Genomic DNA, 23551 nt, shown 5'->3' on the forward strand with positions numbered 1-23551 from the left:
CTGCAACAAAGAAACTCTTTTCACCTAAAAAAATGTATTTCTGGAAGAAAGATGTAGTAATAATTTATATCATGGTAATAAAATCTTGAAAAAAATCCTGGTTATAAATTCTAAGAAAAACACAAAGAGATGTTAATATTTGAGATTATCAAAGCAAAATAAGCACACACATTTGATATTATATCAACATGTCATCTATGTCAAGTTAAATGTTGAGCAATTTACTCATGTGATACTAGACTAACTTGTGTTTCTGTAATTTATTTTTCCACATATTCTCAAACCTAACTAGCCTGGAGGTCTCTTTCATGGAGTTGTTAGCAAAATATGAGGCCCCCATATAGGAGATTGCTATTGTTACCAATCTTCATTTTTCAAATGAGAGTAACTAAGCAACCCTGAGCAAGTTATATTACAGGTTGAGTTTTCCAGGATGCAGATTCTGAGATGCAGCTTCAGGTGCAAGATATTTATTAAGAATAGTTCCTGAAATTGACATCTGTGGAAGAGAATAAAAAAGGAAAATCAAGCAGAGAAAGAAGTTCAGCTTTGATGCAGGCTGGACAGTCTCAGCAGACCCCACAGGGAGCTCTGGAGCTAAAATGGACCTGTCAGAATTGTTCCAGGTTGGGCTGAAGTTAAAACGGTTCCATGTTTATAGCCCTGCCTCCAATAGTTCATTCATGTAGCCTCTAGGAAGGGTATGACCTTGGGAGAGGTGGGTCTGCAACTAAATTAGTCCTTTAAGTGCTGACAGCCGAAGACTTGCTGCCAACACTATTTCTAATATCTGGGCAGCAAATCCTTCCTTGGCAGTGTACCTGGGCAGAGCACATCTATATCCATGACAAGGTTGCTTGACCAAGATCACAAAGTACTGGAGAACCTAGATTAAGACTAATCATATTTATATCCAAAGCCTATATTCTTAACCACTATGTTCCAAATTCCTTTTCTCCCTCTCCTCTACAGATCCTGAAACCCCCCACTAGGCTGAAAGTCTTTATCCTCAGTCTAGCTGTTGCTTTTGTTGACATTACTATACCACATCATTCACATCTCAGGACTGTAGACAGATAATTATCCTCAGATTTGTGAGACCACCCGATTGAGCTTCTTTAAACTTTCAATTTAAGAGCACTGGTGTGTGTGTGTGTACGTGTGTGTGTGCACGTGCACGCGCTTCTGTACCCATATCAAGCATTTATTAAGTAACTACTATTTTCCAGCAACTTGAAAGCCCTAGTTTGCAAATAAAATGAAAAGGAATAGAATGGTCTTGATTCACAGAATTTTCATGTCATTGGTTCTTTAAATTGATCACAGTTCCCTAGTTTCGAGGAAACTGGGACTAAGACCACAGATTCTATGCTTCCCCACTTCTACTCTCAGAATCATTTGTTCTCTCCCTGGCATCCACCAACATTGTCAGACCATGCATCTGGGATCTCTGTCTTAAGAGTGGTTTCTTTCTTAGTGTTTTTATGCCGCAATAATGAAGAGTCATTGATTTTCGTTCCTGAATTTTTGGTGGTGTGCTTCATAGGGCTCTACTATCTTTCACACAGGACTCACAGGTGTTTGTGTAAATAAAATCCTGTTTGGTCATAGTGCCCCATGAGTCTTGGACTTGCCAAGAGTTTTGGTGTGTTCTCTTCTTAGGAGAACTTTGAGACCATAGATATGTGGATATGGAGAAGTGAATGTGGTGGAACATTATAATTATTACAAGACAGATGTTTCTATTGTGTTGCCAGTTGGTTACTTTGAATTTTTATTTGTATTTTTGAAATTTCATGATGGATGAAAATATACCGTAGAGGTAATGCCAGGAGAAAATAGTCTTTCCTGGCACTTTCCTTCACCTTGGTGTATCTATCAACCATGGAGTCTGGCTATTCAGCTTGCAGGCTCAGAACTCAAATGTGTCAAAAATCCTAGAAGCAAAATATCTTTCATGAATGTCATTCCAATTTGGCTAACACACCATTTCCCAACTTGCTTCTATTTTCTCTTCACTACTATATATCCTATATAAACCATCACTTTTCCCATCTTTTTTACTGGTAGGGGTAGACATGTTAAAGATTCTGGCCAATGTCTGCTAAGGAATTGCTGGGAAAACTTTCTCTTCCCTTTTAAAATAGCCAAATACTACAGACATATACCCTTCCTCTTAATTCTTGCCTTGAATACTGACATGATGCCTTGAGTTGAGGTTACTGTCTTATGATCATAAGAAGGATAAATTAATCTCCAAGATTCTGGTCCTGGCATTTGCAAGCCTGAAACCAACAACAGCAGCTGGATATCTTCAGTTTTCTTGTTATGAGAGAAAAATTAACTCCTATGTTGTAGCCACTGTTGCTCTGGTATTGTTACTTTTGGGTGAAAATATGCTTGTTATAAGCAATTGGATATAAATTCAAAATGGCACTTTATAAATTTATAGTGATAAACTTAACTATCAAACCTATAAAAATACTTATTTCAACATATTGAGCTATATCCTTGTAGGTGGGGAAACCAAATTATTAATTGCCTGGCAAATATGGGTTCTGAACAAATGGATTACACTATAAGAAAAGAATGTGTAAAGACAACAGACTCGGATAACCTCATCCACCGTTAACACAGTAGGAATACATTTGCCTATGGAGTGAAACACTCCAAGTCCATTATATAGAACTCTGTTTACTCTGAAGGATGCTAGGATGAGCCCTGAAAAATCTCCCACTGTGACTCTTTTTCTAACCTGATTTCAGCACTTAACCAACTGCATGGCCTTGGGCAGTTTCCTTTTCCTACGTGCCTCAGTTTTAATACAGTAACAATCATATTTATTTCATTGAGTTTGTGTGAAAATTAAATGAAAGATAATCTAAAGAATTTAGAATACCTCTTGGAATGTAATAAGTGCTCAATGATTTTAGATTTATTTTATGTCTAGCTAATTCTGCTTCTTAAAACCACATGCTTTCTCTGTATTTTAACATATTCAGTCAAGATAGAATCAGATCTTGTGACCTCAGATCCTTTCTGCTTTTTAAAGGTGGCTCATGTACCTTTGCTCTGATTAATTATGCATTCATATGCATAAAAGAGGGGAATGTTTTCTTTTTCCTTAAAACTATCTTTCAGTTTAAAATATGGATACATATACACACTTTTGAGAAAAAATGGAAAAATTATTATTCAGATACCTGCATACAGATATATTCCCTTGTAAATTTTGGTATGATCTACTATAAACTGTAGGTCATGAAGTCAGGAGGCAGAGGCTTATTATGTTCATAGTAGTTCAGAAATTCTTCTGAGTTGAAGAGAAACTGTCTAAGCTCACTATTCAGTTTGTTGCAAAGTACTCCCTACCCAGCATTCCTTCTCTCCTGTCTAGTACCGCTCAGGTGTTCTGAGATTACCCTCTGACAATTCATGAGGTTTCTGAGTGCTTTTAAAAATATCCCACAAAACTTTTAAATGAAATAATGAGGCCAGTTAAGAATTTTGAGAAGCCTCCAAGTGAAAAATCCTGTGAATAGGTGTCACAAATTGAGCCAAAAGGGTTTTCAGCTGCATTGTGAAGAAAACTAACAGATTACCAACCTCATGCTTCAAATTAATGAAAGCTCATTCAGAAAAATAGGTGACAATCTGCCAAGACTAAATACAGAACTAACTTGCAACCTTACTATCACAAAGGTTTCGTATTTAAAAATCTAAAATTTTAACTGAAGAAGACAGAATAACACAGGTAATGACTGATGGCTAATGCTGAGATTCCATTGGACATTAAAGGTGATATTATTTTGTTTAGTTGTGAAATTCATATTCATCTTTTTCCAGAAAGAGTCTATTTATTCTTCATATCAATATTGAATGACAAGAATGACATAACTGATTTTTTTTGCAATACACCAGATTTTTAAATCATTCTTAAAGCACTTTTAAAATCTTTTAAATTCCTGAAAATGCTTTCCAAATAAACCAACTATCCCACTGAAATATGGAGTCATTTTATAATTGTGAGGGAAATATTTCACCATAACACACGTGTTCCTGATAACTCCCTTTTAAATTTAAGGGAAGGGTCCATATCTGAGCGTTGTTATCTTTGGTGAAAGATAATGACCATGTATAAGGATGGTAATGATGATGATAGTATTTGCTGCAATAATACAATAGCTACCAATACTTCATCACTTTTACTGATCCAGAAAATATACTAAGTAGTTAACATATGTTTTTAAAAATTATTTAAGTAATAATTGAGGTGATTTTCTAATCTGCATTTTCTAGATGAGAAATTGAAGCTTAGTAAAGTTAAATTACTGAATATAATTTAGGCAGGAAACTAATTTGAAATCAGCTTTCATTTTCCAAAATCTGTACATTGAGCCAGTAACAATATACTTTATTGTGTATATTATATGAATGAACAATTAAGTGCATGAGATAGGTTTGTATTTATTTATTTATTTATTTATTTATTTAATGTTGATTTATTTTCAAGAGACAGAGACACAGAGACAGAGAGAGACAGACTGTGAGCAAGGGAGGAGCAGAGAGAGGCAGACACAGAATCTGAAGCAGGCTCCAGGCTCTGAACTGTCAGCACAGAGCCTGACACAGGGCTTGAACCCAGCAAGTGGGAGATCATGACTTGAGCCGAAGTTGGACACTTAACCGACTGAGTCACCCAGGCGCCCCCCACCTTTTTAAAAAAAAAATTTTTAATGGAGATGGGTTTTTAAAACTTTACTTTTTCAAGCTAATTATAGAAATGGCAGTTAAAATTATAATTAGAAAAACTGCTTCCATTAGCCAATTTCATATTATTGAAACTTGAATATATGTTAGAAGTATCTTATATTTTCCAGAATAAAATATATTTCATCTTACAGTTTGCTTCTCACCATGTCTGTCTACTTTCATTCATGTTCCTCAAGACCATCTAAATATGAACTGACATGAAGTTCTTTCGAACTGTGTCATTTATCCCTCTCAATCTTGAGAAGTAACTTTTGTAATCTCCATTTTATACGGATTATATATCCTTTTCAGAATTTAATTATGTGTCTAAGTGAAAACTCCACTATAACTTCCTGTGGTGGAAATGATAGAGATGTCAGAGTTCGGGAGTCTGACCTTAGAGAGAATTTGGTAAGACATGGACAGATTTTCAAGTTACCATTAAAGGTTTTGCTATTGCAAATTATGTGCCTCTGTCTCTCTAGGCTGTGGTAGTAATTTTCCTAACTATTTGCCATTCATTTGCTAAACGAATTACCACAAATTGTAGGCTTTTCACTATGGTCATATTCCATTTAAGAAACTAACGTATGTATTGCTTAGGATAGGATAGGTAAGAGTATGCTGAAGAATGAAAGAAAACCCAATATACCAATGACTTAATACTTAATTTTTTTTAACATTTATTTATTTTTGAGAGACAGGGTGAGACAGAGCACGAGTCAGGGAGGGGCAGAGAGAGAGGGAGACAGAATCCCAAGCAGGCTCCAGGCTCCGAGCTGTCAGCACAGAGCCTGACGCAGGCCCGAACCCACAGACTGTGAGATCATGACTTGAGCCAAAGTACGCCTAAACCGACTGAGCCACCCTGGTGCCCCAGGTGTTTATTCTCATTAAGGCATTATCTGTCATGCCAGGTTTCTCTGCGGGGTGTCTCCCCTCTAAGTATTGACTCATGGATTTAATCTGTTTACATGTTTTAGCCATGCTGTTGGAAGAACATGGATTCCAAGGCCACCTTGGCAGAAGAGTGGGCCATAAAATTGGATGGGGTATTTTATATGGCTAAAGTAGTGAATTTTTTATAGCTCTTCTGTCTGTATTACGTCAGTAATCACGTGACCAACATGATTGCAGGGGTGATTGGAAATCTGGAGGAGCACATGAGAACAGTTTCTTATTGAACGTCCAATTGAATTTAAAAATGTGATGAAACCATAAAAACTGTACTGTTAAGATAAGTAGAACAGTGTTAGCACTGGGTGTTGTATGTAAGTGATGAATCATGGGAATCTACCCCAAAACCAAGAGCACACTGTATACACTATATGTTAGCCAACTTGACAATAAATTATATTAAAAAAAAGATAACCACAACTGTTTGGGATCAGAAAATCTCTGAGACCCATTCAGTGATACTTCATAGTGTATATCAAAGTACATAATAATTATCAATAATAATCGGTGTCACTTAGAAGCTACAATTATAAGATTAGTCCTTATTAAACTGGTTTTGTGAAATTGTAATTTTATTCTCAGAAGAGAGGGATTAAGGTGGTATATAGTAAAAGAGGCATTACAAAGTTGGGGGAGCTGGGCTATAGGTGTAGATCTAAATGATCTAATCTGACACATCATGTAATCTCTTCCCGCCTCATTGCCCTCATGTATAAAATGACAAGGGTAGCTGATGCGTTGTCTAGGTGTTCTTCTAGAGCCTAGAATTCTATGGCTTTAGCTATCCCAGAGGACAGTACAACAGCAGTCACAGGCATAAAATCTGATGTCAGAATTTCTTGGTTTTAATTCTGGTCTAGCATTTATTAGCACTGTGAATTAAACAAATCTTCCATGCACTTCAGTTTTCACATCCACAGAATGTAGCTTCACATATCTCTTGAGAGGATTAAATGACTTAATACATGGAAATTAATATGCTTAGAACATTATATTGAATACATCTTAACTATTATTATCATTTGAGAAAACCTCTGAAAGAAAACTTGGTAGCTTGTCAGAAGTCACATAGCTATTTGGGAGCAAAACTGGAATATAATTCTTGATCTTAGTTCTTTCCATTTCTGCTAGGCAACACCATAACTAAAAGTTCTAAATATTTCTATAAAGTCATTGCTTCATAAATGATTTTTTTTCTATACAAGATACTGAAAAGGAAAATATAATCATCTCTATCTATAGGAAAATGTTTACAAGTTTTCCTGCAAAATGTACTTCTAATAGGAAAAAATGTTGAAAGCTTTTGAAAAAATAGTATTGAATACTTAGCAACAGCAGCAAATTATTTCAGACCTAAAATTATTTTGAAAATGAGATTTAAAAATGTGAAATACCCAATCCTGTACATGATTGCCTACCAGGCAATTACAGAGACTAAATAACAAGATATTTTTCTGATTGTGAACATTCCTTTGATTATTAAAAAAAAAAAAAAACTTAGTGTTTTAGCAATATTTATTTCACTTGCTTAACTAATTTAAAATGTTTCTAATAACTTGTCATACTTTAAAATAAGAATGAATACAGTATTTATTTTACAAAACTTAAAGAGGAAAACATTTATTTAGTGACAGCTCCTTATCACATGTTCAAGTTTAATTTTCACAGCCACACTCAGGGAAGGGTATTATTATCCTCTGGTTCAGATGAGGCAAAGAGGCTCACACAGCCTGTGTGTGGCCGGTCCAGGATTTATTCAAGCCCAGATGTCAAATCCTGAGTTTATTCTGCTGAATATCAGCATCTCATTCACTGTCCAAAATAACTGGGGTTCAGTTGCATAAAAGAGGCACTCTATGATGAATCTGAAAGGGTGTTGAGTCTGTAGTTAGAGGATCTGGCTTTGAGGCTTAGATTTTTCTCTCAGTGCCCTCCAACTCTCCTGAAATTTTCCCAGGAAGAGAATGGTTGTTCTTCAGACAAGAGTATATCAGTAGCTATATTTGGAAATTGTAAAATACCGTGCCAATAATGTTAATTCTATTGTTATTATATAAATAGAAATAAATATGAATTTTCTCCACAAAGACATTTGACATAATATACTTAAGATGATCAAAGTTACTGTGTAATTATTAACTTCCATAGCTTCTTTATTATCAGTATGTTTAATTTCTCTGTGACCTTTGACCTTTATTTGCTTATTTATTTATTTATTTTAAAGGTTATTTGTTTATTTTGAGAGAGAGAGAAAGAGAGCATGCATGCGTGGGGGAGGGACAGAGAGAGAGGGAGAGAGAGAATCCCAGGAAAGCTCTGCACTGTTAGCATGGAGTCCAACTTAGGGCTTGAACTCATGAACCGTGAGATCATGACCTGAACCATAACCAAGAGTTGGATGTTTAACCACCTGAGCTTATTTGCTCGTTAAAATAAATTTCCTTGGCTTTATTGAGACAATATTGACATCACATGTAAGTTTAAGGTGTACATGTGATGAATAGATACACATAATTGCAAAATGATTACACAGTAAGGTTAGTTAACATCCCTATCCCTTTAAATACAATTGTGTGTGTGAGTGTGTGTGTGTGTGTGTGTGTGCGCGTGCGCGTGTGTGAGTGTGGTAACATTTAAAATCTACTCTTTTAAAAACTTTCAAGTATATAATACAGTATTATTAATTACAGCCACTATGCTGTGCATCAGATCCCCAGACCTTATTTAGCTTATAGCTGGGAATTTATTTACTTCTCAAAACTCTTTTGTAGTGACTTCCTGATGTCCTTCTTTCTTTGTTCCTCTTCTGAGCACCCCTGACCCCTGTCTTCCCTTCTCAATCTCCTGCACCATTCTTACACCCTTGCCTGCCAGCAGGAGCCTTGGCTGGGACTTCCAGGTCATCTCTCCTATCCTATCTTCACTGTGGTCATATTTGGTTGAGTGTTTGGTCTCCTCTTTCAATGTTTCTGACAGTCTCTGGCCAATGACTAAGATGTGCGCTTTTGACTTTAACCTCTCATTTAAATACCAGACCTCTGTTTTCAACTGACTTTTCTTTTCTTTTTTTATTTTTTTAAGTTTATTTATTTATTTTTAAGAGAGAGAGAGAGAGGCAGGGGCAGAGAGAGAGGGAGACAGAGAATCTGAAGCAGGCTCTGCTCTGACAGCAGAGAGCCTGATGTGGGTCTCAAACTCACAAACTGCGGGATCATGACCTGAGCTGAAGACAGATGCATAACTGACTAAGCCGCCCAGGTGCCCTCAACCGACTTTTCTATGTCTCTAGCTTTATATTCTTCAGGACCCAAAAACTGAAAATCAGACAACTGAATTTAGTCTTTGGTTTTTGTTTTCTGTTTCTCTTGTCATCAGCCAATTTTTCAAGCTAGAAAAATAGTAGTTATTTTTAATTTCTCTTTCTCCTTCATTGTCTTAATGTAGGTAGTGTCTGAGTATTATTTATTACAACTCTATGTAGATTTGAAACCTCCCCTGCTTGCCATTCTTACATTCATTGCCTTGTTTGTGATCCTCATTGATTCTTGTCACATTTCCCACAGTGGCCTTCTAAATAGCCCTTTACTACCCAAGTCTTCAGGCCACAAACATTATCATTAATTCGGTTTGTCTTCTTAAAATATTAATCTTAATTTATTTTTTAAAAAAATATTTATGTTTGGGAGAGTACAAGTGGAGGAGGGGTAGAGAGAGGGGGACAGAGGATTTGAAGTGGGCTCTGTGCAGACCGGCTGACAGCAGTGAGACCAACGTGGGATTTGAACTCATGAACCATGAGATCATGAGCTGAGCTGAAGTTGGACACTCAACCGACTGAGCCACCCTGGTGCCCTTAATCTTATTTTAAATGTAATTTGCCCCCAAAATGCATCACAATATGTGAAAGTCCCTCTCATAAACCTAGAGTCATGATATTTAAAAAGTGGAACCCTACATAGGCAGACAGACATGGGTTATCACTTCCTGCATCATTAACTAGTTATATGTGAACTTAAGTTATTTATTTCCTTGAAGCAGAGAACCTCCATCTTTAAATGGAATCATAAAGAAATGTGAGAATTAGAGAAAATAAATGCAAAACACAATCACAGTGTTGGGAACACAGGAGGTGTTCGAGAAATGGTAATTAAAATCTGTTCTAACACATCCTTTCCCATCCAACACAGTAATCTAAGCATCAGTAAAAACTGAGATTTTCAGCATTTTGCAAATATGTCTAGTCCTTTATCTGTTTGTTCATGTAGTCCCACTACCTGGAATATCCTTTTCTACCTTGGTTTCTAAGAAAATTCCTTCTCATATACAGAGCTTATATGTCGTGTGTGTGTGTGTGTGTGTGTGTGTGTGTGTGTGTGTGTGTGCACGTGTGCGGGCACGTGTGTGAATCCTATGACATTTAGGCAACACTTGTTTTGCTCTAATAGTTATTTGTCACTTGATTAAGTCCCTGGGTAAGAAAGCACTCTCTTCATCTCTCCAGCACCTACTTTATTTATATATTCAGTAAATATTTGCTGAAGGAATGCAATATAGTCTTTCAAAAAATGTCCACCTAACAGAATTTTGTCCAAATTTAATAGTAACTCATTTTCTCTCAAAATAATTTTCCAAAATCTAGCTTTTTTACCTCTATTTTCTGCTTTTTGAAGATTTTTCCCAAAACTTTTTAACACATTAGACTTAATAGCCACAAGTACAAGAGAGGGTTTTTATTTGTTTGCCTATGTTATTTTTAAATAACAAAATGGATATTTAAATAGCAGCAAAAAAAGGAGAAAATAGTTACATCAAATGTTCACAATTACTTACTGTACAGGGATAAAGTTATATGGTAGAAGGAATACAGGCTTTGAAGATCTGTTTAGGCTTTTCTTGTAACAGATTTGTCACTCTCAGTAAATTTATGAAATTTCTTTCTTCCTTTCTTTCTTTTTTCTTTCTTCTTTCTTTCTTTCTTTCTTTCTTTCTTTCTTTCTTTCTTTCTTTCTTTCTTTCTTTCTTTCTTTCTTTCTTTTTCATCTTTGAGAGAGAGAGTGTGAGCGGGACAGGGGCAGAGAGAGGGAGACACAGAATCTGAAGCAGGCTCCAGACTCTGAGCTGTAGCACAGAACCCGATGTGGGGCTCAAACCCATGAACCATGAGATCATGACCTGAGCCAAAGTTGGACGCTTAACTGACTGAGCTACGCAGGCTCCCTGAAACTTCTTTGTTTCAGTTGCTTGAATGGAATTAATAATACCTGTGTCTAAGATAAGCATGAAGATTAAATGCAAAGTAAATATATAAAATTACTAAACAGTAGTAGGACTAGAGTTGGCATTCAGTCATTGTCAAATCTCATCCATACACTCACTACTTGTACTTAAATGGAAACATTTCCTTCAGATTTATAAAAAGCTTATAAAAATTTAAACAAATAGGCAAAAAATAGGAAAGACAATTTGATAAAAGGCATTAACTAATAAATATAAATGTATAATATTCATCTGTAAAAACTAAAAATGTAAATTAAACCTGAGAGTGTATTTTATATTCATTAAAGTGGCAATATTTTTAAGCAAATAGCTAATTCTAGAATGGTTTTAGTAAACCTGGTGTACTAATTTATTACTGTTAACACTACAAATGTGTATAATAACCTTCTCATAAAATTCAGTATACTTGCATGTAATAAGACCTATATTAATGGCCTTTAGCTGGATATATTTCTACCATTTTATTCTCATTAAATAATTTAATAGAAATAGAAGCTTACAAACACAAGCTCTGTGTCATGGCATTATACAGAATTGGGAAAACTTGATGAAAGTCTCCAGAATTTTAATTGTAGAATGATTAAGTACATAATACTGCCATGCATTAATATGTAGGAATATTTTTTGTGCATTAAAAGTAAAACACAGGTATTATATAGCCCAGCACTGTTTAAATATAGTCCACTACATATGTGAACCACATATGTGTTTTTATTTTTTCTAGTAGCCACATTATAAAAGTAAAAAGAAAGAGGTAAAATTAATCTTAATGATACATTTAACTAAAATATCCAGAATATTATTATTTCAACCTGTAATTAATATAAAAGACTTACCAATGAGAGTTCTTCCATTCTTTGTTTGCTACCAAGTCTTTGAAATCTTTTGCAAATTTTATATTTACAAAATATTTCTATTTGGGCTAACTACTTTCCCAAACTCAATAGCCACATATGGAATGTTGCTACCATTTTGGACAGAGCAGATTATGGGTAGATATTGAAGACATAGAAATATTGTTAACAGCATATACACTATTATTTCTACTACTAAGATGAAACATTCATTTATGTTTAGTATGGAAAGTGTAAAAAGAGTTAAGAGAGGGAGATTATGGCTCTTTTTACATAAATTTAAATATTTGCATACCTTTATTGTTTTTATTTCAATAAAAAAGTCTTAAGCCTTCAAATCAGTCCTCAATTTGACAGATGCTCTGTCTATATGCCTTCTTAGAAAATGATGGTGAACTTCAATTGTAATTTGTAATATGTTCACATTTTAACCCTGTTTCCATGGATTAATAAGTCTTTCCAATTCAGAGCTGTTTGGTATGCAAAATAGCCTGAACATTTTCACAGGGAGTAACAAAAAAATGACCTTTCTGGATTAAGTCAGTCTGGCCAACTACTATTTTTCACAGTTCCAACAGTCTATATTTGCTTGACCTTGTGAGTTAGTAAAATAAGAAAATGTATTTAGAACCTTATTTTAAAAAATACCTAGCTTTGTACCTTGCATATATTGGACACAAAATGCATAAGTGTAGAATTTAATTGATTTGATGTTTCTGTCACTTGAAACCTTTTTCTTGGGTAGGATTTCCTTTTTCTTCATCTATTCCACTATCATGCCTCATAAAGAAAGAAAGCCAGAAACACAGACAACAAAAGTCTTAGGACTTTTGACAGCTCTAGAAGTGAACAGAGAATTCTTTCATGTTTCTCCTTAAATATTTTTGTCTGAGTGAAATGTGTCAAGATTTTCATTTTTTTAATTTTATTAAGGTATAACGTATAGAAAGATATTCATATTTAATGTATATAATTCGATGTGTTTAGGCATAAATGTACACCCATGAAACTACCACCACCATCAAGGCCATGGACATATCCATTGCCTCCCAAATTTTCCTCCCATCACTTTTATTATTTTTATTATTTGCACATACATGTGTATGTATGTGGTAAGAACACAACCTAACTTCTACCCTCTTTTCAATAAAAAATACAATATTGTTAGTTTTAGGCACTATGCCATACAGTAGATTCCAAGAATTTATTTATCTTGAATAACTAAAACATTGATACCTTTGATCATCGTCTCATTTTCTCCCCCTGTGGCCCCTGGTAACCACATTGTACTCTCAGTTTCTGAGTTTGACTACTTTAGATTTCACATATAAGTGATATCGTGCAGTACTTGTCTTTTTGTGTCTGGCTTACTTCACTTAGCATGATGTCCTCCAGGTCCATCCATGTTGTCATAAATGGCAGATTTCCTTTTATAAGGATGAAAAATATTCCATATAAATATATATCCATATAAATATATAAATATAAATTTAAATCTGTGTCCATGTAAATATAAATATATACCTTAAATAAATATGTATCTGTATAAATATAATATATAGATAATATATATATATCTTAAAAATATATATATATATATCCATATAAAGATGCATTAAAGATTACATTTTTATCTCTTCATCCTAGATGGACACTTAAGTTGTTTCCATATCTTGGCTCTTGTGAAAATGCTGCAGTGAACATAAGAGTGCTCTTAAGATTCTCCTGAAGATCAAGGATCTCTTCAAGATTTTGATTTCAATTCTTTTAGATAAATACTCAGAAGTGGAATTGTTGGATCATGTGATAGTTCTACTTTCAAAATGAACTACTTATATTTATAAACTTCCGTACTATTTTCCTATAATTGATTTAACAGTTTACATTCCCACACCAGAATTGTATGATTTTGTTATATATTTTTATAGTAACCTCTTATTAGATAATATGGCTTACAAATATGTTTTCCTATATTCTGTAGGTTGCCTCTTCTTTTGTTGGTAGTTTCCTTTGCTGTGAAGAAATTTTTTAGTTTGGTGTAATCCCACTTTATTTTTTATTATATTGATGTGATTTAGTGTTATGTCCAAAAAAATACTGCCAAGACCAGTGTCAAGGAGCTGTTTCTCTGTGTTTTCTTCTCAAGGTTCTACTGTTTCAGCTCTTACATTTAAATCTTTAATCCATTGGAGTTGATTTCTGTCTATGGTAAGATATGGGTCCACTTTCATTCTTTTGCATATAGATGTCCAGCTTTCCCAATACCATTTATTGAAGAGACAGTACTTTCCCATTTTGTATTCATGGAGCCCTTGTGAAAGATCAATTAGCTATATATGTTCATTTTATTCCTGAGGTCTCTATTTTGTTCCATAGATCTATATGTCTGTTTTTATACCAATGCAATACTGTTTGGCTTCATAAGTTTTGTAATATAATTTGAAATCAAGAAATGTGATGTATCTGGCTGTGTCCTTTCTTAAGATTGCTTTGGCTATTCAGGGTCTTTGTGGTTCTGAATTTTAAGATTTTTTTTTTCTATTTCTCTGAAAAGTGTCTTTGGAATTTTGATAGGGACTGAATAATCTGTAGATCACTTTGGATAGTATAGGCATTGTAGCAATATTAATTTTTCAATCCATGAACATAAGATAGCTTTCCATTATTTGTGTCTTCTTCAAATTCCTTCATTAATAGCTCATAGTTTTCAATGTACAGGTATCTCACTTCCTCAGTTAAATTTATTCTTTTTTTAAATATGAAATTTATTGGAGGGAAGATGGCGGCGTAGGAGGACGCTGGGCTCACCGCGCGTCCTGCTGATCACTTAGATTCCACCTACACCTGCCTAATAACCCAGAAAACCACCAGAGGATTAGCAGAACGGAGTCGCTGGAGCCAAGCGCAGACGAGAGGCCCACGGAAGAGGGTAGGAAGGGCGGCGAGGCGGTGCGCGCTCCACGGACTGGCGGGAGGGAGCCGGGGCGGAGGGGCGGCTCGCCGGCCAAGCAGAGCCCCCGAGTCTGGCTTGCAAAAAGCAGAGGGGCCTGACGGACTGTGTTCCGACAGCAAGCGCGACTTAGCGTCTGGGAGGTCATAAGTTAACAGCTCTGCTCAGAAAGCGGGAAGGCTGGAGGACAAAGGGAAGGAGAGCTGCTGAGCCCCCTGATGACAGAGCTCAGTTTGGTGGGGAACAAAGGCGCTCGCCAGCGCCATCTCCCCCGCCCATCCCCCAGCCAAAATCCCAAAGAGAACCAGTTCCTGCCAGGGAACTTGCTCGCTCCGCGCAAACACCCAACTCTGCGCTTCTGCGGAGCCAAACCTCCGGCAGCAGATCTGACTCCCTCCTGCTGCCACAGGGCCCCTCCTGAAGTGGATCACCTAAGGAGAAGCAAGCTAAGCCTGCCCCTCCTGCCCCTGTGCACCTTGCCTACCCACCCCAGCTAAGACACCAGATCCCCAGCATCACAAGCCTGGCAGTGTGCAAGTAGCCCAGACAGGCCACCCCACCCCACAGTGAATCCCGCCCCTAGGAGAGGGGAAGAGAAGGCACACACCAGTCTGACTGTGGACACAGCGGTGGGCTGGGGGCAGACATCAGGTCTGACTGCGGCTCCTCCCACCAACTCCAGTTATACACCACAGCACAGGGGAAGTGCCCTGCAGGTCCTCACCACGCCAGGGACTATCCAAAATGACCAAGCGGAAGAATTCCCCTCAGAAGAATCTCCAGGAAATAACAACAGCTAATGAGCTGATCAAAAAGGATTTAAATAATATAACAGAAAGTGAATTTAGAATAATAGTCATAAAATTAATCGCTGGGCTTGAAAACAGTATAGCTGACAGCAGAGAATCTCTTGCTACAGAGATCAAGGGACTAAGGAACAGTCACGAGGAGCTGAAAAACGCTTTAAACGAAATGCATAACAAAATGGAAACCACCACGGCTCGGATTGAAGAGGCAGAGGAGAGAATAGGTGAACTAGAAGATAAAGTTATGGAAAAAGAGGAAGCTGAGAAAAAGAGAGATAAAAAAATCCAGGAGTATGAGGGGAAAATTAGAGAACTAAGTGATACACTAAAAAGAAATAATATACGCATAATTGGTATCCCAGAGGAGAAAGAGAGAGGGAAAGGTGCTGAAGGGGTACTTGAAGAAATAATAGCTGAGAACTTCCCTGAACTGGGGAAGGAAAAAGGCATTGAAATCCAAGAGGCACAGAGTACTCCCTTCAGACGTAACTTGAATCGATCTTCTGCACGACATATCATAGTGAAACTGGCAAAATACAAGGATAAAGAGAAAATTCTGAAAGCAGCAAGGGGTAAACGTGCCCTCACATATAAAGGGAGACCTATAAGACTCGTGACTGATCTCTCTTTTGAAACTTGGCAGGCCAGAAAGAATTGGCACGAGATTTTCAGTGTGGTAGACAGAAAAAATATGCAGCCGAGAATCCTTTATCCAGCAAGTCTGTCATTTAGAATAGAAGGAGAGATAAAGGTCTTCCCAAACAAACAAAAACTGAAGGAATTTGTCACCACTAAACCAGCCCTACAAGAGATCATAAGGGGGACCCTGTGAGACAAAGTACCAGAGACATCACTACAAGCATAAAACATACAGACATCACAATGACTCTAAACCCATATCTTTCTATAATAACACTGAATGTAAATGGATTAAATGCGCCAACCAAAAGACATAGGGTATCAGAATGGATAAAAAAACAAGACCCATCTATTTGCTGTCTACAAGAGACTCATTTTAGACCTGAGGACACCTTTAGATTGAGAGTGAGGGGATGGAGAACTATTTATCATGCTACTGGAAGCCAAAAGAAAGCTGGAGTAGCCATCCTTATATCAGACAAACTAGACTTTAAATTAAAGGCTGTAACAAGAGATGAAGAAGGACATTATATAATAGTGACAGGGTCTATCCATCAGGAAGAGCTAACAATTATAAATGTCTATGCGCCGAATACCGGAGCGCCCAAATATATAAAACAATTACTCATAAACATAAGCAACCTTATTGAGAAGAATGTGGTAATTGCAGGGGACTTTAACACCCCACTTACAGAAATGGATAGATCATCTAGACACACGGTCAATAAAGAAACAAGGGCCCTGAATGAGACATTGGATCAGATGGACTTGACAGATATATTTAGAACTCTGCATCCCAAAGCAACAGAATATACTTTCTTCTCGAGTGCACATGGAACATTCTCCAAGATAGATCATATACTGGGTCACAAAACAGCCCTTCATAAGTTTACAAGAATTGAAATCATACCATGCATACTTTCAGACCACAATGCTATGAAGCTTGAAATCAACCACAGAAAAAAGTCTGGAAAACCTCCAAAAGCATGGAGGTTAAAGAACACCCTACTAACGAATGAGTGGGTCAACCAGGCAATTAGAGAAGAAATTAAAAAATATATGGAAACAAACGAAAATGAAAATACAACAATCCAAACGCTTTGGGACGCAGCAAAGGCAGTCCTGAGAGGAAAATACATTGCAATCCAGGCCTATCTCAAGAAACAAGAAAAATCCCAAATACAAAATCTAACAGCACACCTAAAGGAAATAGAAGCAGAACAGCAAAGGCAGCCTAAACCCAGCAGAAGAAGAGAAATAATAAAGATCAGAGCAGAAAAAAACAATATAGAATCTAAAAAAACTGTAGAGCAAATCAACGAAACCAAGAGTTGGTTTTTTGAAAAAATCAACAAAATTGACAAACCTCTAGCCAGGCTTCTCAAAAAGAAAAGGGAGATGACCCAAATAGATAAAATCATGAATGAAAATGGAATGATTACAACCAATCCCTCAGAGATACAAACAATTATCAGGGAATACTATGAAAAATTATATGCCAACAAATTGGACAACCTGGAAGAAATGGACAAATTCCTGAACACCCACACTCTTCCAAAACTCAATCAGGAGGAAATAGAAAGCTTGAACAGACCCATAACCAGCGAAGAAATTGAATCGGTTATCAAAAATCTCCCAACAAATAAGAGTCCAGGACCAGATGGCTTCCCAGGGGAGTTCTACCAGACGTTTCAAGCAGAGATAATACCTATCCTTCTCAAGCTATTCCAAGAAATAGAAAGGGAAGGAAAACTTCCAGACTCATTCTATGAACCCACTATTACTTTGATTCCTAAACCAGACAGAGACCCAGTAAAAAAAGAGAACTACAGGCCAATATCCCTGATGAACATGGATGCAAAAATTCTCAATAAGATACTAGCAAATCGAATTCAACGGCATATAAAAAGAATTATTCACCATGATCAAGTGGGATTCATTCCTGGGATGCAGGGCTGGTTTAACATTCGCAAATCAATCAACGTGATACATCACATTAACAAAAAAAAAAGATAAGAACCATATGATCCTGTCAATCGATGCAGAAAAGGCCTTTGACAAAATCCAGCACCCTTTCTTAATAAAAACCCTCGAGAAAGTCGGGATAGAAGGAACATACTTAAAGATCATAAAAGCCATTTATGAAAAGCCCGCAGCTAACATCATCCTCAACGGGGAAAAACTGAGAGCTTTTTCCCTGAGATCAGGAACACGACAGGGATGCCCACTCTCACCGCTGTTGTTTAACATAGTGCTGGAAGTTCTAGCATCAGCAATCAGACAACAACAGGAAATCAAAGGCATCAAAATTGGCAAAGAGGAAGTCAAGCTTTCGCTCTTTCCAGATGACATGATATTATACATGGAAAATCCGATAGACTCCACCAAAAGTCTGCTAGAACTGATACATGAATTCAGCAAAGTTGCAGGATACAAAATCAATGTACAGAAATAAGTTGCATTCTTATACACTAACAATGAAGCAACAGAAAGACAAATAAAGAAACTGATCCCATTCACAATTGCACCAAGAAGCATAAAATACCTAGGAATCAATCTAACCAAAGATGTAAAGGATCTGTATGCTGAAAACTATAGAAAGCTTATGAAGGTAATTGAAGAAGATTTAAAGAAATGGAAAGACATTCCCTGCTCATGGATTGGAAGAATAAATATTGTCAAAATGTCAATACTACCCAAAGCTATCTACACATTCAATGCAATCCCAATCAAAATTGCACCAGCATTCTTCTCGAAACTAGAACAAGCAATCCTAAAATTCATATGGAACCACAAAAGGCCCCGAATAGCCAAAGTAATTTTGAAGAAGAAGACCAAAGCAGGAGGCATCACAATCCCAGACTTTAGCCTCTACTACAAAGCTGTCATCATCAAGACAGCATGGTATTGGCAGAAAAACAGACACATAGACCAATGGAATAGAATAGAAACCCCAGAACTAGACCCACAAACGTATGGCCAACTCATCTTTGACAAAACAGGAAAGAACATCCAATGGAAAAAAGACAGTCTCTTTCACAAATGGTGCTGGGAGAACTGGACAGCAACATGCAGAAGGTTGAAACTAGACCACTTTCTCACACCATTCACAAAAATAAACTCAAAATGGATAAAGGACCTGAATGTGAGACAGGAAACCATCAAAACCTTAGAGGAGAAAGCAGGAAAAGACCTCTCTGACCTCAGCCGTAGCAATCTCTTACTCAACACATCCCCAAAGGCAAGGGGATTAAAAGCAAAAGTGAATTACTGGGACCTTATGAAGATAAAAAGCTTCTGCACAGCAATGGAAACAACCAACAAAACTAAAAGGCAACCAACGGAATGGGAAAAGATATTTGCAAATGACATATCGGACAGAGGGCTAGTATCCAAAATCTATAAAGAGCTCACCAAACTCCACACCCGAAAAGCAAATAACCCAGTGAAGAAATGGGCAGAAAACATGAATAGACACTTCTCTAAAGAAGACATCCGGATGGCCAACAGGCACATGAAAAGATGTTCAGCGTCGTTCCTTATTAGGGAAATACAAATCAAAACCACACTCAGGTATCACCTCACACCAGTCAGAGTGGCCAAAATGAACAAATCAGGAGACTATAGATGCTGGCGAGGATGTGGAGAAACGGGAACCCTCTTGCACTGTTGGTGGGAATGCAAATTGGTGCAGCTGCTCTGGAAAGCAGTGTGGAGGTTCCTCAGAAAATTAAAAATAGACCTACCCTATGACCCAGCAATAGCACTGCTAGGAATTTATCCAAGGGACACAGGAGTACTGATGCATAGGGGCACTTGTACCCCAATGTTCATAGCAGCACTCTCAACAATAGCCAAATTATGGAAAGAGCCTAAATGTCCATCAAATGATGAATGGATAAAGAAATTGTGGTTTATATACACAATGGAATACTACGTGGCAATGAGAAAAAATGAAATATGGCCTTTTGTAGCAACGTGGATGGAACTGGAGAGTGTGATGCTAAGTGAAATAAGCCATACAGAGAAAGACAGATACCATATGGTTTCACTCTTATGTGGATCCTGAGAAACTTAACAGGAACCCATGGGGGAGGGGAAGGAAAAAAAAAAAAGAGGTTAGAGTGGGAGAGAGCCAAAGCATAAGAGACTGTTGAGAACTGAGAACAAACTAAGGGTTGATGGGGGGTGGGAGGAAGGGGAGGGTGGGTGATGGGTATTGAGGAGGGCACCTTTTGGGATGAGCACTGGGTGTTGTATGGAAACCAATTTGACAATAAATTTCATATATAAATAAAAAAAATAAAAAAAATAAAAAATAAAATAAAATAAAATAAAATAGAAACCGTAAAAAAATAAATAAATAAATAAATAAATAAATAAATAAATAAATAAATAAATATGAAATTTATTGTCAAATTGGTTTCCATACAACACCCAGTTGACAAAGCAGAAAAGAATATCCAATGGAAAAAAGACAGTCTATTTATCAAATGGTGCTGGGAGAACTGGACCGCAACATGCAGAAAAATAAAACTAGACCATTTTCTTACACCATTCACAAAAATAAACTCAAAATGGATGAAGGACCTGAATGTGAGACAGGAAACCATCAAAACCCTAGAGGAGAAAGAGTAGAAAACCTCTCTGACCTCAGCCACAGCAATTTCTTACTTGACACATCTCCAAAGGCAAGGGAATTAAAAGCAAAAATAAATTTATTCTTAAATATTTTTATTCTTTTGATACTATTATAAATGCGGTTGTTATCTTAATTTCTTTTTTGAACATTTGTTGTTAAGGCATAGAAATGTGACTGACATTTGTGTGTTAATTTTGTATCCTTCAAATTTATGGAACTTTTTTATTAGTTCTAACAGTTTTCTAGAGGAGTCTTTGGGGTTTGCTATATATAAAATCATGTCCTCTGCAAAAACAGATAATTTTGCATCTTAATATCTAATTTAGATGGCTTTGATTTCTTTTTCTTGTCTAATTGCTCTGGCTAGAACTTTGAGTACTAGGCTGAATAAGAGCAGCAAGAGTGGTCATCCTTATCTCTTTCAAGATCTTAGGGAGAAAGCATTCTACTTTTTCCCGTTGAGTATGATGTTAGCTGTGGGCTTGTCATATACGGCCTTTATTATGTGAGTTATATCTCACATATAACTTCTATCTCAAACTTGTTGAAAGTTTTTACCAATAACAAATGTTGAATTTTGTCAAATGCTGTGCATCTATTGAGACAACCGTATGACTTTTATCCTTCATTCTGTTAATGTAATGTACCACATTTATTGATTTAGAAATGATGAACCATCCTTGTTTCTTAGGGATAAATCTTACTTGATCAAGATTTATGATCTTTTTAATGTGCTGTTGATTACAATTTGTTAGCGTTTTTTGAGGATTTTTGGATATATATCAGTAATACTGGCTTGTAATATTCTTTTTCTCTTTTCTTTTGTTTTCCTTTCCTTTTCTTTTCTTTTCCTTTTCTTTTCTTTGTTTTTCTTTGCTTTGCTTTGCTTTGTTTTGCTTTGCTTTGTTTTGCTTTCCCTTGAATGGCTTTGGTATCAGGATAATGCTGGTCTTATAAAATGAGTTTGGGAGTGTTCTTGCCTTTCCTCTCCCTTTTGCATGCTGCCCCAAATAATGGAGGCATTCTGTTTCCCTCTGTGTCCTGGGTGGGAAAGACAGAATTGGTGTGTGCATGTGCAATAAGAATGCAACATAACTTCTACCCTCTTTTAAGTATTAAATACAGTATTATTACTTATAGGAACTATGCTATCTAATATAATTGTACCTTCTGCCCAGTGGCCCACAAGGCCAGGGAAGCCAGGTACTCACATAACATCCACTTCCCCCTGTGGGAGAAATCACTGGTCAAGAGGGTCTCTCTTGCTATTTAGCTGCCCTACATTCAGGGAGGGGTAACAGATAAAATGAAACTTTTTTTTTTTTACCTTCTCCCCGCATCTATCCTTGGATGCTTTGCTCGACTGAAGTGCTTGGCTCTCTCAACTGGACTCTTATACTTCCATAAAGTTATTCTTGTCTATGGGTAACTTTTCAAATCAGTGTTTCTGTAGGGGGTTGAGGACTGAAACTTCCTAATACACTATCTTGGCGACATCACTCTGAGCCTTTCTGTGGTTTGTATATTGTATCAATGATTATTTATCTTTAAAAATAATTATTTAAGGACACTTGGATGGCTCAGTCAGTTGGATGTCCACCTCTTGATATAGGCTCAGGTCATGATCTCAGATTCGTAGGATTGAGTCCTACATCAGGCTCTGTGCTGAGTGCGAAGCCTGTTTGAGATTTTCTCTCTCCCTGTCTCTCAAAATAAACATTTAAAAAAATATTTATTTAAACTGCAATATGATTCTTGTTCTGTTGGAATTACATTTCCACATAATTTTAATTTTTTTTTCCCAAACCAGTTTCAAGCTGCTTGAGGACAGGACCATTGTTTATTATTCCTCACAATGCCAAATAGCCTAAGATGGTGCTATGCCTAATAAAATATTCAAAATATGTTAATCGATTTGATTTATGAACACTAAAATGAGTGTAGGTAGGATTGAAAAGCATAAGCACAAGGGTTATATTTTTTTCTTTACATTTCAAGTTTTTATTTAAATTTTAGTTAGTTAACATATAGCATAATATTGTTTTCAGGAACAGAATTTAGTGATCCATCACTTACATATAACACCCAGTGCTCAACATGAAAAGTGCCCTACATAGATTAAGTTTATGTTTTCTTTGTAAGTAATAATGGCAGAATATAGCTCTCAAGAGTTTTTTATATAATTGTGCTATCAAAAATAACTAATAGTGAATAATTACACATTTCATCCAGGAAAAAGTGGAAACAGTGAAATGGTGGAGATGATGCAGTGGTGTGTTATTTGAAAATGTTGATAAAATTAAACAAAAGTTATTTTTTTTAATTTTCTTTATAACTCTCTGTGCAGAAAAATCTTTATATCACAGAAATTGACTTTCAAATGAACTATGTCTTCAGACCAAGTTTGATCAGTTATTGATGATACTTGATCCCCTTTTCATAAACCTGCTGCAGTGATTCAGGTCTTTTCAATCTCAGTTTTATTACATTTTCTCTACTACCCTACTTCTCACCACTACTGTGTTAGGTCATTGTTCAAAAGAATGATCACAACTGAAGTTACCTAATCTAAAGCAGATTTAGACTGTTAATCAGAGTCTGCTATAATTTATAAACACTCCTTGTTTCCAGAAATCCAATCTTCATTTGCAAATCCCCACAGCTATGGCTGTAC

At 36.4% G+C, this 23551-nt stretch overlaps 1 protein-coding gene across 6 annotated transcripts in view; it reads left to right on the forward strand.

Moving 5' to 3' along the window:
* The window catches only part of LOC112849965 (uncharacterized), a 566245-nt gene that overhangs the window by 116150 nt on the left and 426544 nt on the right, over nt 1-23551 (forward strand). The window lies entirely within an intron of this gene.

The sequence above is a fragment of the Puma concolor genome, chromosome C2, assembly GCF_028749965.1.
Source record: "Puma concolor isolate L17-30 chromosome C2, mPumCon1.1.hap2, whole genome shotgun sequence".
Classification (NCBI taxonomy): Eukaryota; Metazoa; Chordata; class Mammalia; order Carnivora; family Felidae; genus Puma; species Puma concolor.